Below are 17,930 nucleotides of genomic sequence, written 5' to 3' on the forward strand. Positions count from 1 at the left end.
TTGTTCTGAGGCAATCCAATATGTTTTACTGAACAGTTTATTCAAGTATCCTTTTTTTTTGAGAGAGAGAGAAAAATGGCAATGAAAGTATTTTTTATATTTCTGTCTTGTTTAGTTGTATTGGACTTTAGGCCTTTAGACTGCATAAATCAGAGGTTGGCAAACCAAACACGCCATCTTTTTGCAATGGAAAGAGTTAATCATTGGCGTGATATGAGTGAGAAATTATTACTGGTAAATGTATTCAATTTTATTTCGTTATTTTAGAAATCCCTCATATTACTTCTTGCTGCATTGCAGCCTGTTTTATTCAGTTATTAGCTGTATGGTCGCCAAACAATAATGAATCTTACAAACTACTTGTAATCTACATATCTCTGATTAAAGTAAACTAAAATGATAATTCTGTCATTCACAGTACAGTAAGATTTTTTTAATTAATCAAAATTAAATTGATCAAATGTGACAGTAAAGACGTTTATAATATTACAAAATATTTCAATTTTAAATACATGCTGTTCTTTTGAGTTTTCTATTCATAAAACAATCCTTAAAGTATGTGTCATGGTTTCAGCACATTTGTTTTTAACACTGAACTGATAATAAGAAATGTTTCTTGAGCACCAAACCAGCATATTAATGATTTCTGAAGGAACATGTGACACTGAAGACTGGAGTAATAATGCTGAAAAAAAATCACAGGAATAAATTACATGTTAAAATATATTACAATAGAAAACAGTTATTTTAAATTGTAATCAAATTTCACAATATTACTGCTATTAACTGTATTTTTTGATTAAATAAATGCAGCCTTGGTGAACATAAGAGACTTGACCTCATGTCGCCCCGAACCTGAACTGATTTTCTTTATTCTGTGAAATATGATATTTAAAGAATATTTGAGCTGTTTTTGTCTACATTATGAAAGTCAATAGGAACCCAAAAAGGTCAAGTTCATAAAAGGACAAGAAATAAATCCATGCAAGTTTGGCTAAGTGTTCTGAAGTGACAACTATCTCTTTAACAAATAAAAATGTAAGATTAATAACCTCTGGCATAGCCGTAGTAGAAAAAGCAGCCGGAGAATATTTACAGTATGGGCCGTTTGTGCGCTAGTGAAACTCTTCTCAAACCTGGATATATTTCTGAATCTCAAAGTTCTAAAGCATTTTAGATATGTATATAAAAATGCAATAACATCCACTCAAATAGAAGAGAATCAGTCTTGAATACAAAGTTGAGAAGGTCAGATCCTGCATGGCCTATTATTCATTTTCTCTCCGGGACTCGTTCAGTTTCAGTCAGCTCTGTATGCTAGTTCATGAACTACAGCCCTCGTGCCAGGCTGGAGAAAAAATACCCAAGTTGACATGAAAATAACCTCCCAGTAAAATACTACATCCGATTTCCCAGAGTATGAATGAAAAGGTTGCTGCTTTTACAAGCTACTTAATGATTGTGAGTGTTGCCTTAAACCTTTTGGCAACACTGTTTTGCTAAGGAACAGAAAGTTCCCTGTGTCAATAACCTTGTTAGAGATCTCTTTTGTTCTGAACTTGACAGTTCATCAACAAGTTCGCCAGGAGCAAAACTTGCTATCCCTCAATGGGAAAAGAGTAGGCTGCTTTCCTCTGTCAGGATGATAACTGAAAATATTTTTTTTTTAACCTTTAAAATAATAATTCACCCCAAAATGTGAAGATTTCAAGCTTCAAAAAAGGACGGCAGACCACTATAAAAGTATCATACTCATATGACTCATACACGATTTTCCAAGTCATTAGATAGCTTTGTGTGAGGAACAGACACAATTTATGTCATTCTTCACTGATATACCCCTTGAAATGAGCGGTTGCACAGCTACTGGTTTGAGTCAGTTGAACTCAAGAAGATTAATAAACAAATCATTCAGAGTGGTTTTGTGAACTGAGTCAATCAATTTACTGAAATGATTCTGACTCAAAAGAACAATTCTTTACATTGCTACTACTACTCTGAAATATTGCACGGAGTGCATATTGCCGAGGGCAGATGTCAAGATTTTCAGTGAATAATGACTTCATTTCAGTCATGACAACTCTCTGGATAGTTTGTAACACACTTTTATCAATGTAAATGGTTTCATACGTTTTATAGGCTTTTATTGGCAAACACATACAATATATGCAAGAAGTCAATACTAACATTTTTGATTCTTCTTCTTCATAACCTCTACAATTCAGTCTGGCATGCTGGATATCAGCTTCTGGGCCAAATCCTGACTGATGGTGATCTATTTGTGCCTGCAGTTGATCACAATTTGTGGACTTGTTCACTTACCTTTTGAGGATTGACCACAGGTTCTCTATGGGATTAAGATCCAGGACTACAGATAAAAAATGTCAATGTAATTATCTCTGAGCTACTTCATTATCACTCTTGCCTTGTGATATGGTGCTCCATCATGCTGGAAAATGCACAGATCATCACCAAATTTCTCCTGGGTTGTTGGGAGAAGTTGCTCTTGCAGGAAGTTTTGACCCCTTTCTTTATTCATGGCAGTGTTTTTGAGCAGAATTCTGAGAGGTCCCACTCCCTTGGATGAAAAGCGACCCCACACATGGATGGTCTCAGGATGCTTCACTGTTGGCACGACACAGGACTCATGGTTCACCTTTCCTTCTGAAGAAAATAATTTTCCAGATGTCCCAAACAGATGGAAGGGGGCTTCATCAGAGAAAATAACTTTGCACCAGTCTTCTGCCGTCTAATCCTTGTACTTACTGCAGAATTTCAGTCCGTCCTTTATGTTTTTCTTAGCGAGAAGTGGCTTCTTTGCTGCCAGGCCATTGTCAGATGCACTCATCTTCAAAACCACCTGCTGCTACTGGTGACACGATTCTGCAGCGACTCCTCACGAGGAGACCGGCCTGGTGCTTGATAGATGCTCTGGGACGTCCTGAAGTCTCCTTCACTGCAATTGAACCTCTTTCCTTGAAGTTCTTGATGATTAAGTAAATGGTTCTTTTGAGGTGCAATATTCACAGCAATTTCCTTGCATGTGAGGCCATTTCGATGCAAAACGATGACGGTTGCACCTCTTTCTTTGGAGGTAACCCATTACTAACGCAAGAACACAATGATTGGAAGCACTTCTTTCTTGCTTTTTATAGCAATGATTACTCATTACTTAATAATAGTGCTTGTTCAGACTTTCCCATGCGCTGATGATTAGTGAAATGATGTTAGCTGGTCATTTTGTGGCAAAGAAATTGTGAAATTGTGTTTGTTTTTTTTGCCAATTAAGCTTTTTGCAATTATTTAAAATCATCTGATCACTTTGCACAACAATCTAAAACAATGTGAATCAACACCACAATGACTGAAGCAGCGAACTTAGCAAAACACAAAATTTATGTCACTGCCAACACTTTTGACCATAGCTGATCGGATTTATATTTGTTTTTCGGCAACACATTTATATGGCCGAGAGTTAATTTGAACAGTTTTAACAAATCGGATTGCTGTCCGATCCGTAAAAATGCATGAAGTGACCAGGTGCGAACAGGCCCAGTCATCAGGACCTGTACCATGTAAACATTTATTTTCATGACTTGTTATCACAACTTTAATTCTTTTGTCAAATCAACTTAGATAATTAATGCGGTTCGGATAACATAATATGTGACCCTGGATCACAAAACCAGTCACAAGTCGTACGGGTATATTTGTGGCAATAGACAACAATACATTGTTTGGGTCAAAATTATAGATTTTTCTTTTATGCCAAAAATCATTAGGATATTAAGTAAAGACATGTTCCATGAAGATATTTTGTATATTTCCTACTGTAAAGATATAAAACATTTATTTTCGTAAGTGAATGCAGCACAATCGCGAACATAAATGTAGAACTTTAAAGGAGATTCCCTCAGATTCCAGATTTTCAATAGTTGTATCTCGGCCCAAATATTGTCACATCCTAACAAACCATACATCAGTGGAAAGCTTATTTAGTCAGCTTTCAGGTGATGAATAAATTTAAATTTTTCAAATCTTCAAAAAATTTACCCATGTGACTGGTTTTGTGGTCCAGGGTCACATATTTTGAATTTCTATTTATTAAACAATCTCATTCATTGTATTAACTCAATTTGTTTTATTTCAATGAACTTACTTTTTTAAGTTAAACCAACAATACTTTTTTTTTTTACAGAAATGACATGAGGTTTATAGTAAATAATGACAGATTTCTCTCTATCTCTCTCTCTTTGTGAATTATTCCTAAGAAATTATTCTCCAATTAGAGGAAGTCTTACCCAAAGCGATAAAACGTTTGAGCAAATAAGACATAAAATTGCCCCCCCCCCCCACACACAAAACTCTTTAAACTCTTTAAACTGTCAAATAACACAAATGAAAGCTACTGAGTAATTATAGCATTTAGCTTTCCACACTGCCCTGAGGACTTTGGAATCTGTGTTTTGACAGGAATACATTTTTGTCAATACAGCACACATCTGAAACCACAAAAATAACCACACCTCTGAAACCACAAGTTGCTTTTAACAGATATGTCCAATCATAAGTGTTAATTGATGGATTTAAGCAGCCCATTTATTTTATTTCTGATGGTTACAATAGATGAACTTGTGCTTTCGCATTCATCTTTGTCATACAGGAAGATAAGATTAGACTTCAAATGTTCTTACATTCATATGAATCACATTTCATCTGTGCCTCAAGGGTCACGTTCACTTTCAGTAAGAACATAATCTACCCATGATTCCGGCTGTCGTCGTTGCCATTGATGTATGGAATTATGCCATTTACATAGATAGGAACAGAGTAATGACAGCTGAAGCTTTGGGAGGATTTGGAGACAACGATGGAGCACACTTTGCACTTTCTCACACAAAAGCACAGTTTAAATTTCCTCTTCTCGCTAAGGCCCCCCAGGACTGGGCAAAGAACCTTGACTTTTGAGATAATTCATATGGACACTTTGGTCTCATAATTGTGAGCAAAATTCATACTGAAAAATAACACCTCAGGTTGTGAGAAGTATCAGATCTTTGTGTTTAAGCCAAGAACCAAATGTTACCTGTGCGTAAAGCTCAGGTGATTTAAGGCTGACGCCCGGAGATTATGTGAAATTATGGAAAGAGTGTGTTGCATGAGGAGAGGTAATTATGTCTGATAGCCATCAGAGAGGGGGGCGACCACTGGTCTCCTCTGTTAATCTCGGACCAGTTGTGGCCAATTAAAATCCCACCCGGCAGCCAAGACTGATGGAGCTGTGGAGGGGGGCATTATCTACTGCTTTCATCTGATTAAAATGGCACAGAGAAAAGCCGCTAATGGTTCAGATGTGATTCACAGAGGGGAGATAGAGGATATGCATCACGTACACACTCATTACGTCAAGCTGCACCTGCTGAGAATGTCCACTTAGTATTTAAAAAGTCTTTAATTTGATGTTTCTGTCAACTTCAAATGCAATTGATTTAATTAATGTACACTACCACAAAAATATTAAGCAGAACTGTTTTCCACATTGATAATAATAAGAAATGTTTCTTGAGCAGCATATCATCATATTAGAATGATTTCTGAAGGATCATGTGACACTGAAGACTGGAGAAATGATGATGAAAATTCAGCTTTGTCATCACAGGAATAAATTGCATAGATTTCAAAATGTAATAATATTTCACAATAACACTTTTTTTTACTGTATTTTTTATTTGTTTTTAGATCTTTTGAGATCTAACGACTCTTAATAATCAAATATAGAACTATAATTTCAATAAAGGTATGAAAAAAAAAAAATATTGCTTTGTTCTGGATGGTTGCCGTGGTGTTGCTATGCAGTTGCTAAGGTGTTTCAAGTTGTTTTTAGCATGCTGATATGGATTGTTCATGTGTTCTAGGAGGTTGGCAAGGCATTGTTATGCAGTTGTTAAGGTGTTCTGAGTGTTTTTTTTAGCACACTGATATGCAGTTATAAAAGTGTTTTAGATGGTTACCAGGGAGTTGCGATACAGTTATTTAGATGTTCTGAGTGGATTATAACACATTGCTATGTGGCTGTTAGGATGATATGTGTGGTTGCCAGAGAGTTGCTAAGTAATTGTCCGGGTGTTTTGGGCACTAAGGTGTTCAGTCTTTAAGGTGTTCTGAGTGGTTTTTAGAACATTGATATGAGGCTGCTAGGGTGTTCTAGATGGTTGCCAGGGTGTTGCTATGTGATTGCTCAGGTGTTCTGGGTGGTTGCTTTGGCAATGCTATGTGGTTGCTAAGTCAAATATATTCTAGTAAATATTCTGCTCAGATCCTTCCTTCAATGTAACTCTATGAGTTTTTTCCCCTCTATTTTATTGTCTGCCAGGCAAAAAATATAAGTCTGATTGCTTAGAAAAGTAATAGCATCATCATTGATGCCATTATTGATGTCCGCAGCACAAACAGTGCAGGTTGAGATACAAGCCAAAGTTTAATGCTTAGGGGTTTGTTCAAATCCATAACGAAAAGTATGAACAGTAGTAATAGTTGCTTGCCTGAGTCAATGTTCTCTCTAAAGATATCACACATTTCAGAAGAACGTTAATGGTGACAGTAACTGTGCTAATATAAAGACGCGTCATGATAAAGAGTCGACTCCTGTCCATTAGCAGCTTCATGAGAATCAGTCAGAATCACAAACTGTAACGCACTAATCCTAGCCAAATCCCAAGCATACTTGAGGGGCACTAGACTGCTGATTCCTGGGCTAATGGGTAAAATGAAGGTGAGGGTACATTCCAGTGGAAGGACGGCCATTGCTCTTGGCCATGGCCTTCTCCAATCACCACCCTTTGGTGGAGTGATGCATGGGATCTATGCACGAGATAAGTTAGGGGTTAAAAGGCCTATTATGTCCTGTAATGCCTTTTGCTCACGCCATGGCCTCCAGAGGAATGAACTAATGCTAAATCACAAAGATCTATGTGGGAAAAACTTTCAAGCGGACTCATCCTCGCGTTCATTCACACACAGAGAAATAAACACCTGACTCACAGAGAGGTTAAGGTGCTTGTGTGAGAACTTGGACGTCACAGGTTAACAAACACACCGTAAAGCAACAAGGTGGAGACAGGCTCCTCGTTTTTAACTCCCCCCGAAAACGAACCGAGAGGAGGTTTACACCTTCTGGTACAAGGGACGTGTTTACACTACACTAAAGCCTCCACATATTTATTACCAGCAGCACGATCCCAGGTACTTAAGGGTCTGCGGACGGAGGGAGATCGGGAGAGAAAACAGAGCCGCTACTCTGTGCTCACCGCTAATCCTCAGGCATCCCGCTCTGCTATCGAATAAGAGGGTCTGGATCGCGATGAGAATATATGCACACACCCGAAGAACATAGCTAAATTCGAAATATTATACAAGAATTCCACACTTACTATTTCTGCAATGTAGATACTAGAGGTGTAACGGTACATACAAGCCACGATTCGGTACGTACCTCGGTTTTGGGGTCACAGTTCGATAGGAGTTCGGTACAGGAAAAAGCAGCAAATCCCCAATGCAGGTTTCTTGTCATTAAATTGCAAATTACAGTTTGTTCCACCTATAGCGGCATGTTAGTCCCCTAGTTGGTACAGTACAGCCTCCTTTAGTGTATTAAGCACTAAGCAGTGAACAGAATGCACACTTGCATAGGTAATATTTTTTTTTGTAAACAAACAAAAGGTATCTGGTCACAATCAGCTAAAAAACTGAAAAAGTATGTTATAAATGAACAAAATAAATAGAATAATGAAAAATGAAACCTGTGCAGAGATTAGTTTTTGCACTCCTGTAGTCTTTTTCTGCCTAACTCCGGGGAGTGGCACATCTGGATGATGTCATTTAAAAAAAAAAAAAAACATTCTGACCCCACCCCACCCCACAGATTCCTCATTGCTTAAAATTACAAATTAAGGAATTGTTGATTTGTTACTCTAATTTAAAGATTGACCAATGCTGTGCAGTAAAATGCAACTGCTGTTTTCAAACTTATTGATTTGATTAACGTGTTGTAGCTTACGCTGTCATTTTCTTTGCAAGTGAGAGCTCATTAACATGTGGTGACAAAGTTCGGATGCACAAAGTTCAATATTACGCTTTTTCAAGAAATCACGGAAAGATGAGCGAGAAGGAGAAAATGTGCCATCTACATCAGAGCCTATTTCACCTTTCCATGAGGAGACGGCGAGTGAAGTGGCACCTGCGGCTTCCCATTTCTAGGACACGCATATTTCATCACTGGACTGTAGTGAGACTTCCACAACACAATGCCAAATGATTTTGTCTCATAACAGCGGAAACAACTCTTATCTGGTCATACAGATAAGAGTAAAGCATCTAGGGTCTATTTTTATTTTGTGTACAATACACTCACAAATAAAAACAAACCATTGTGCTTTTGTAAAATATAGAATATAAACAGGATGACGCTTTTTGCCGTCCCAGTTTATTTAATTTATCGAAACTCAGCGTATAGGCTACTTGCAAGCTCTTGCGTGCTATATGAACTTGTTTTGCTTCTTCTTCTGCTATTTTTCTTGTTGAGGCGGTTAGCAAAAAGCATTGCATTACCGTGCGCGCGCCCCCTTCTGGATTGGAGTCGTCTTCTGACTGTATGCACCGAAGCATGACATCCGTACCGTGACGGTTCGGGACGAATACACGTATTATACCCCTAGTAGATACGGTAGTATGTTAGCATGCTATTTCATCAAACACTGCATGTGTGCGAAATATCAACACTTTTACTATTGCGATAATATACACAAGTTTGTAATATACATCATTTCCAAAAGGCTATGCAATGAATTAAACATGTAACATAATGGGGTCATGTGACAATCCATGCAGTATGTTAGCATTGGTGTCGGGGCACGGAGGTTTCCAGAATGATTTTCATGAAGACAAACAGCCCCCTCTCGCCTCACACGCCTCTTCTAAGTATGCTGAGGAGAGCGGGAGATGGAGTTAAATGGAGAGAGAGATTGAAAGCGAGGGATGAAGATAAGTGGGACAGGATTAAGTTGTCTTGAGTCTGTCTGACGGTCTACATGGCAGAATGGCAGCTGCTGAAGTGTTTATCAACAGGAGTCCTGCTCCGACGCTCTGTTTGTTTTCAGCTGTTTGCAGACAGCTCAGCAGTTCACACGCAGAGAAGATCAGGAGGGCGCGAGCTGTTTGATACAGTTATATTGTCAATGATGGTGATATACACATGCTCATATCTGCTGTTATGTGATGTACTGTAGCTGTAGGTACTCTTTCAAGTCCCCATGAAATCAAAATTGAAGTTTACGGCTTAAGGCTATCTATAAGCTAGTGTGCTCCAAAACAATGAAAAAAAATCGCATTTAGAATATATGAGCAGTCTCTCACTTCTGCCAATATGAATCAACGATTTTGATGACATCACTCTGCACTTCAGCTTGTCGTCAGATTTTCTGTCCAATCAAATGCTCTGTAGAATCTACAGCGTCCCGCCCCCTACATTATAAATAGAAGCTGAAGCTGAGGCACTTGTTCACACAATTACTATTTTCCATTATGGTGAATGGTACACAGTGCACTATATAGGGGATAGGGAACGATCCAGACAGTGTAAATATGCTTTCCATTGGGGTGAGTGAAGTCTGGTTTCACGTTAGCGTCACGCGAACCGCAGCAGCGCACACACAGTCTGCTCCGGTCCAGAGACACGATAGCAGAGCGGATCTTATGCGTGAGTCGGCGCAGACCACAAAACATATCAGAGCCATTTGAATTCTACACAAAATGCTATATTCTAAAGCGATATGGAGACTGGGAGGAGAAACATTTAGAAATACTCAGCCCTGTGAGTAGAAGAGATAACACAGGTGCCAAATATCAACATAAATTACACAATTTTCAAACTACACATCCTCAGCATGATTATGATCACTGTTTTGCTTTAGTAACGTTTCATATTCAATTTAAAAGGGTTAGACTAATCTATTAGACTGTGACTGTCATAAGGTGTCAAATGTGGCTTTACCGAGCTCAACAGCTCTGGCTGAGCTGTGATATAAACAAAATATTATTGGGTATTTTAAAAAAAGAGGAGGAGCTGCTTGATATGTCCCGCCCAACAGTCAACAGTCAACATGCAATCAAAACGAACCATATTTCTGCTGGTGGTGGTGGTGGTGGTGGGGGTGGGGGGATCCATTTAATCCCAAATAGGTAAAATCAACTCCTGTCCAACATTTTATGGGAAACATCACATCAAACACAGATATAATATTTTTTTTTAAATGTGCTTGTTCCTATTTTTCTTACTAAACAACGGATGAGACAGTGGTTTTATACTCTGTCTGTATTGACACTTATCTGCATGGATGAAGCAATGACCAATGACATAACTTTTGACCTAAAACAATTACTTACTAAGTAACCAAAGGAATTGTCAAAAACAAAAGTTATTGTTAATATTTCAACAATTTAACAATAAATGTGCATGTTTATGGTTCTCTGATGTCATTTAATGGTCACATGACCACTATAAAATATGTATTTTTAAGTGTTTTATTTTGATTTCTTTCATTTGAAATTATATTAATTATATTATTAATAATTCATAACAATTTTTAATTTACAAATCAATTTTTTAGCTTTTTGTTTACCCCAGAGGATTGAGAAATTTATAATTTTTTGTGTCAATTATTAATTTATTCCACAGCTGGTCATGGCAACCCTAATGTAGAATAAAACAGCTTCATCTTTATTTTATGCACATGTGAATCATTGTATAACGTCCAGTATTTGTCAAAAGTAAAGCTCGTCAATCTTTTAATTACTTACATTGAGACGCAATTTTAAGCTGTCAGGCAGCAGACTGAAGTCTCTTATCTATGGTGGCCCTTGCAGTGGTCTGGGTTTCTGGTCCTGTGGTCAGCATGGACAGTGTCCATACAGTGGCATCGGCCCTGCTGGGATAAGAATGGCAGCGGTGAGGTGAGGGATGAGGAAGGTGACAGGATCCTGTGTGAACTGGCTGATAGAGGAAGCTATTCCTGCCCATTCCCACGGACAGGCCCAAAAAACATACACATGGGTGTCAAGAACCCCGGCAACACTGCTGACAATGCAGAAAGTGACAAGTGTGTTTGCTGCCACCTCTCTGAAGAGGCACAGCAAGGCCGTCACGTGTGCGTTTACGTGTACATGCTCGAACAGACATACACACACACACACTGTGCTGATGCTGTGGTCTCCAATGACTGTTCTATGTAACCTCTCAAACTAATTTAATTGAGGTGCTGATGGCCTTTTCTGCACACTTTGATCATAAAATCTGCAAGGAAACAGAACAACGCACTGACAGGAAGACAGTCACCATGCGGCCAGTCGATTGCGTGTGTTTGTGTTTTGAGAGGTTGTTGACTCTAAGCATCAGCACCTTTGAACTCTGCAAATATAGCATTTACACTTTTGGGGTCGGTAAGATTTTTAAAAATGTTTTTGGAAAAGTGTCTTATGCTCACCAAGGCTGCATTTATTTATTAAAAATACCGTAAAAAGGTGATATTATGAAATATTACACTCTAAGGACACAGTATATGTTAATATGAAGGAATTTCCATATTGATTTTTTGATTTACACATTGCATTGTGTTGTACTTTTTAGGGTTAAAGGAAATGTCTGTAAACTTATCGGATAAACAATTACGAGAACCTTTTCTCTGCTTTTTTTCTTACAATTTAAATGAACTGTTTTCTATGTTAATATATTTTAAAATGTAATTTATTCCTGTGATTGAAAAGCTGAATTTTCAGCATCATTACTCCAGGCTTCCTTCATTCTAATATGCTGGTTTGCTGCTCAAAAAAACATTTCTTATTATTATCAATGTTTAAAGCAGTTGTTCTGCTTAATATTTTTGTGGAAACCATGATACATTTTTTCAAGACTTGCAGGTATGACATCAAAACCCAGAACACTTATTCGCCGCTTTTCATGTAGGGTCTATTAATGGGGATTTTTGATTTATGTGTAAAATAAAACCTGTGTTAAACATAATTTGACAATAATTTGTAAAACACACCCATAGCGAAAACATGAATTTTGAAGCATTTTTGAAAACGTATGTTTTTAATAAGTAACTATATAAGAAAGCTTGGGGTGTGAGTGTGTGCAGTTTAGGTTGTAGAACAAAATGTCAAAGTATCATCAAGTTATGTTTACAACAGACTTTATTTTTCTTGTAAATTGAAAAACCACATAGGAAAATCTCTATAACATTAGAAATGTCTCTACTGTCACTTTTGATACATTGAATGAGTCCTTGCTGAATTAAAAGTATTAATTCCATTTTTGCCTTTTAAATCACACTGACCTCAAACCTTTGAATAGTAGCATATTTTTTTGCACTGTTTATAACTGATCTCATCTTGTTTTTAATACACAAAAGGTTCTATTCTAATGCATAATTTCTGCTCCAGTTGATGCTCTTTTCTATTTTCAGTTCTGCTATTTGCGGTAGAAAAACAAGGAGTGACATATGCTTTGTCTGGCATTGAACTCGTGGTACTAGAGAATGGATGCGCTGGCAGTGCGGGAATGAGCTAAGTGATGTTTCACTCTTTGCCCTGCCTTTTTGCTTTCGCTCCCAGTGTCAGCCGTGGATAGCGTCCTCTCATTCAGCCAGTCTGTGGACAGATCCTCAGCCTGCAGACAAAACATTGTCACCCATCAAAATTGACTGCAGCGGCCATGCCTCTGCAGCAGACCGGCGGATCGGCCCCTCTTTGGCTCGGCTCAAACCCCCAGCTCCGCTGACAGCTCCTGCTTTTGTCCATCACTCAGACCGCCACAAGCCACCCCTGCACGCAGGCCAAAGCGCAAACAAGAGGACAAAAAGAGAAAGGATGACACAGATATAAAAGCCCTCCCCCTGGCTTTCTTTAATCCAATTAGAGGGCTGTAAATTTGATTGGGGCCCTGAGAGTGTGCCTTCAGCTGTCCGTCATTAGCGAGTGGTGAGAGGGGGCTCATACCTCATAGCAGAGGTAAAGACTGAGATCTGAGTACAAGGAGACACGCATGTGAAAACGGAACCGCAAAGGACATGTTTGGACATTGCACAGTGTAAGGAAAGAATCTGTATAAAAATGGAAAAGATGCTAGGACATTATGAAAAGTTGAATGAAAAGTTTAGGGGCGTTTCATTTAACCCTAACCCACAATGCAATGCGTGATTCAAAAACATGGGATCATGGCGTAATTCAAAAACAGTTCCTTCATATTAACATAATGTATATCCTTATTTTGACGAACTTTTTAACAGAGATGCAAAGGTGCTGAAAAATACGAGAATATGTGAAATATGAATATAAAATATGAAACATGCATGTTAATAACTCAAAGTCACTTATAAAACAGACAGAAATAAATATAAAATTGGGGGGGGGGGGGGGGGGGTGGGCAAAGCAAAAAAAAAAGAAAAGAAAAAACAAGCAAAGAAAAAAAGCAACAAAAAAAAGAAAAGAAAAAAAGAGAAAAAAGAAAGAAAAATAAATCAAAGCAAAAACAACAACAAAACAAAGCGAACCAGAATCTGGGATCTTTTTAAAATTCTCTATGCCTGAAAACATAATAATTCTTGTTTGTGTGGTCAATAATAGTAAATGATATAGTTTATAGTCAATAATTTTAAAACTATTAATAAATAAACATCTATAAATAACATCTGTAAATTCATCTGTTGTAAAACCGTATCAATTAATTATTAATAACAAATAACAAAGCAAAGCAAAGAAAAAAAGCAAAGCAAAGCAAAGCAAAACAAAACACACACACAAAAAGCAAAACAAAGTAAATCAAAAAAGAAGAAAAAAAGAAGAAGAAAAAATAAAAATAAAGCAAAGAAAAACAAAGCAAAGTAAAAAAAAACAAAAAAAAACAAATCTGGGTTATTATAATAATACTCTATGCCTGAAAACACACAAAAAAAATACAAAATAAAAGTCTTGTTTGTATGGGCAATAATAGAAACTATTACTAAATAAGCAAATAACATCTGTAAATTCATCAGTTGTAAAACCTAATCAATTAATTACTACAATGAGTCGTAAACCCATCTATTTAAATAGCTCCATTGAATTGAATGCAACAATACAACATTTTTGTGGATATTTTTAGTGTTGACAACTCGGACAACATAATGCATGCAAGTTATTGTAATTTTGCTTTGCGTATTTGTTACAACATCCCTTTACTATGGTAAAAATAACTGAAACACAAGGCCTTCATTATCCTAGACTTGCATCACTGAATTTGACTGATTCTCTGAACTAAAATGTAAACATTAGCAGAAACATTACAAAGACAGACGAAACAACTTTGAAAACATAAGATCTGCCATATAGACGAGTATAATACTGAGGTCATTTCAGCTATCTTGTTAGTAAAACAAGAAGAATTGATCAACATTCAACGTAATTTCTCCTTTGTCACACGAACACATGCGTCTCAGAGAGGCTTTGTTGGAGCTGGTGGATTATGGGGGTGGCGCTGGACAGAACCTTGGACGCTGCGGTAACCAAGTTTACTTGCCGCACATACAACGGGACAGCAGGGCCCTTTCTTTAGGTCATTGTGTAATTATTGTGTCAGAGCTGCATTAGTCTGATGGCTGTCACAGGCCTGTCCTCAAGCTCTTAGGGTCAGACTAATGGATGTAGTTACAGTGGTCGGTAAACAAATTGACTGTGGAATCCATACAGGAAAATAAAAAGAGAAAAAGAGAGAGAGAGAACGAATGAGCAGACAAGAGTTAGACAATAGAGAGAATGACAGGAGGATGAAAAAAGGAAAAAAGGCTAAAGAAGAATAAGCAGGAGGGAAGATGAAACAAGAAAAGACTAAAATCAAGTCTGCGGGATCAATAAGAGCTACATTTTCATCTGTAACGGGATTGACTCTCTGCGACCTTATATAACTATTCCCAGTGCATATGTTGAATAGAGGGAGTCCTGCCCTGGGGACGTGACTGACAAGTCTCAATCGTTCAACTACAGTTTGACAGGAATCGTGAAAAACAAATGATAAAAACAATGGATTAGCAGAGCTGTGCAATTTATGAAACTAAATTGTCCTGGTATGTTTATTATTTTTAGCATATATTCATAAAGTAGGGAATACATGCAATCCAATAATCACCCTTATCTATATGTTAAATAAAAATAAACAAAAAACTGCGGTATCATATTTCAGTCATTTATTTTTATAAGACACTAGTGACTAAATGTGTTTCTTTAACTAAATTTTTTTTGTGAACAACTTGCTGTAACTATAATTTAAAGGGAATAGCTCACCAAAACATGACAATTTAATAATTATTTACTCGCCCTTATGTCGTTCCAAACCTGTATTTTTCTTTCTTTCTGTGGAACATGAAAGAAAATATTCTGAAGAAAATTGGCAACATAACAGTTTCTGATGTCCATTTTATTTTTGTCCGTACACTGGTAGTCAATGGGAAGCGAAACTGCCAACATTCTTCAAAATATTTTCTTTTATGTTCTGCAGAACACAGGAATCAATACAGGTTTGAAACAACATGAGAGTGAGTAAATTCTGACAAAAAAAAAATTTTTTTTGGGTGGACTATCCCTTTAAGCTACATGAGTTTGATTCACTAAAAATAACCTGTGCATAAGAGTAATTTGTTTTAGAATCAGATTTGATTTGCTGTGCTGTAATTATTTGATTCACTAAAAAAGAACTTATTTGTGCAGTAAATCAGGGCTGAGAGGTCTAAAATATCCCAAAAGTAGCCAAATGAACATAATCTGCTGTGATGGAACAACCAAAATATGCCGCTCCCTAAAATTCATAACACATTGTTATGCAAATTGGAAACCACTATATCACACATATCAACACAGCTCAAAGGCTCTCTAGTTTTGTGGCCCTCCTTCACAGTTTTATCACTGGTAGAACATCAAATATTATGTTCATATTAATATTATGTGCAGTCAAATATAATTTATGCAATATGTCAAACCTTTAACCCACGAGGGGGGAAATCAAAAGTTTAAAAGTATAGCCAAACTTGGCAACCCAGCAGGAAACAGACTATAGACTGGTTGCTATTAAACCAGCCAACAGACCAACAAACCAGATGTTAAGTCATCTAAAACCAGCAGGGTGGAAAATCATGCTAAAATACTTGATAAACACACTGTAAACCCTAACGTTCAAAATAATTAATTGGTTTGAGTTGGACAAACTTAAAATAAACTAATTAGTTCAGTCAAATGAACTTTTATGAGTATTTAGCACTTTCTTTTTCTTTCAAGTTCACAGAACTGATATATTTTAAGTAAACTGAACTGTTTCATTGTTCTGAGTTTTATGAAATTATTTATTTTAATTTAAACAAACTTAAGTTTAAGTGAAACGGCTGGGATGTCTATTTCCCGGCATGCTTTGCCGATGGCACTTGAATGGGAGAGTAAATGCTAAAATTAAGTGCAATATAATGTTTTTTTGTGTGTTTTTTTTTTCAAGATTAATGTTAAGTGGGAGATTGAGTATTGATTAATGTTTTGTTATGCTAATTTAGAAGAATTTCTGTTAATGTTGGTTTTAGGATAGTTACCATCATGGTGACAAGTGGTGCATGCATGCGGCTTGATTTGAGAGCAAATAAAATCTGTATATAGTTGCACTTAAACAGCAAGTGCTGTATAACATACTATTGTTAGCATGATAACATAATAGTATGTTAGCAAACTAACTTGTTAAAACTCTAAATTAATATTAATGAAAGTGTTCACATTGAGATTACATGAAGGTTTTAAGTTAAAAGAATGAAATAGTGTACTTTGATTTTAATTGTTCTTAACTTGAAATGTTTAAGTAAAAACTTAAAATCTGCCATTTCTGCTTACTTAAACTTTGAATTTCAAAACGTAAAAAATTGAGCCAATCGATTGCCTTAAATTTTTTGAGTTCTGCTAACTTATTTGGGTTTACAGTGCACACTTGTGAGTTATGACAGCATCAAACTGAATACTAATATCAATATCTATCACCACAGTTAGACTAATGAACTATAGCTTTGGCGGGGGAAAAAGTGATTATTATCATTACTAAATGTAATTACTTGGGTATTGGTATTTTTTATCCTCTTGTAGGTGCCATCTTTTTTTACAAAAGTTAAATCAAGTGGTCTGTCTCACGCTATAGATTCAGTAGAGATGTTGCAGTGCTGTTTCCTCATCATGGAAGAATGCAAGCATGAGAACCGCTCACAGACACAAACATTGAATAAGAACTGGTACTTGGTTCCCAATTGTATTAAATGCACTATATAATGGGACCAAATGGCACAGTGAGTATTTGTGGCATAATTAATATCTGTACTCTCCACTAAGGAAATCACAGATACACTCACCGTCTTATCTTTTATTGGCTGGCTCCTCTCAGACTTATATCTTTTATTGGCTGGCTGCTCCTGATGAGAACCAATGAGCTGAGGCAGGCCTGCCCGACTGTCCTATAGCAGATAAGTCTATCGCCATAGTCTGGGAAAGCAAGCCTGTTTCCACTTTCTCTGTCTCCTGTGCTTTTCTTTCTCCTCTAGGCCTCTTTCTTCTTCAGTGTAGGGTATTTGTGGGGACAGAGAGGCTGGACAGGGATTAGAGTCTGCAACGCTCGTACATTCATCATCGCCCCTCATGCTCTTTTGATCTCGCTGCTGAGAGACAGTGAGGGAAGATGTTCAGAATCAGGAAGGTTTCCGCTATTTAAAGAGACATGTAGAGAGGTCGTTTTTAATGCACTACTTTGTCTGACATGACCTGCTGGTTTATGAAAATCTGCAGATGACATGACATGCATAACATACAGTACGTACAATTTGTATCCA

The sequence above is a fragment of the Leuciscus leuciscus genome (assembly GCF_965113295.1).
Source record: "Leuciscus leuciscus genome assembly, chromosome: 20".
NCBI lineage: Eukaryota > Metazoa > Chordata > Actinopteri > Cypriniformes > Leuciscidae > Leuciscus > Leuciscus leuciscus.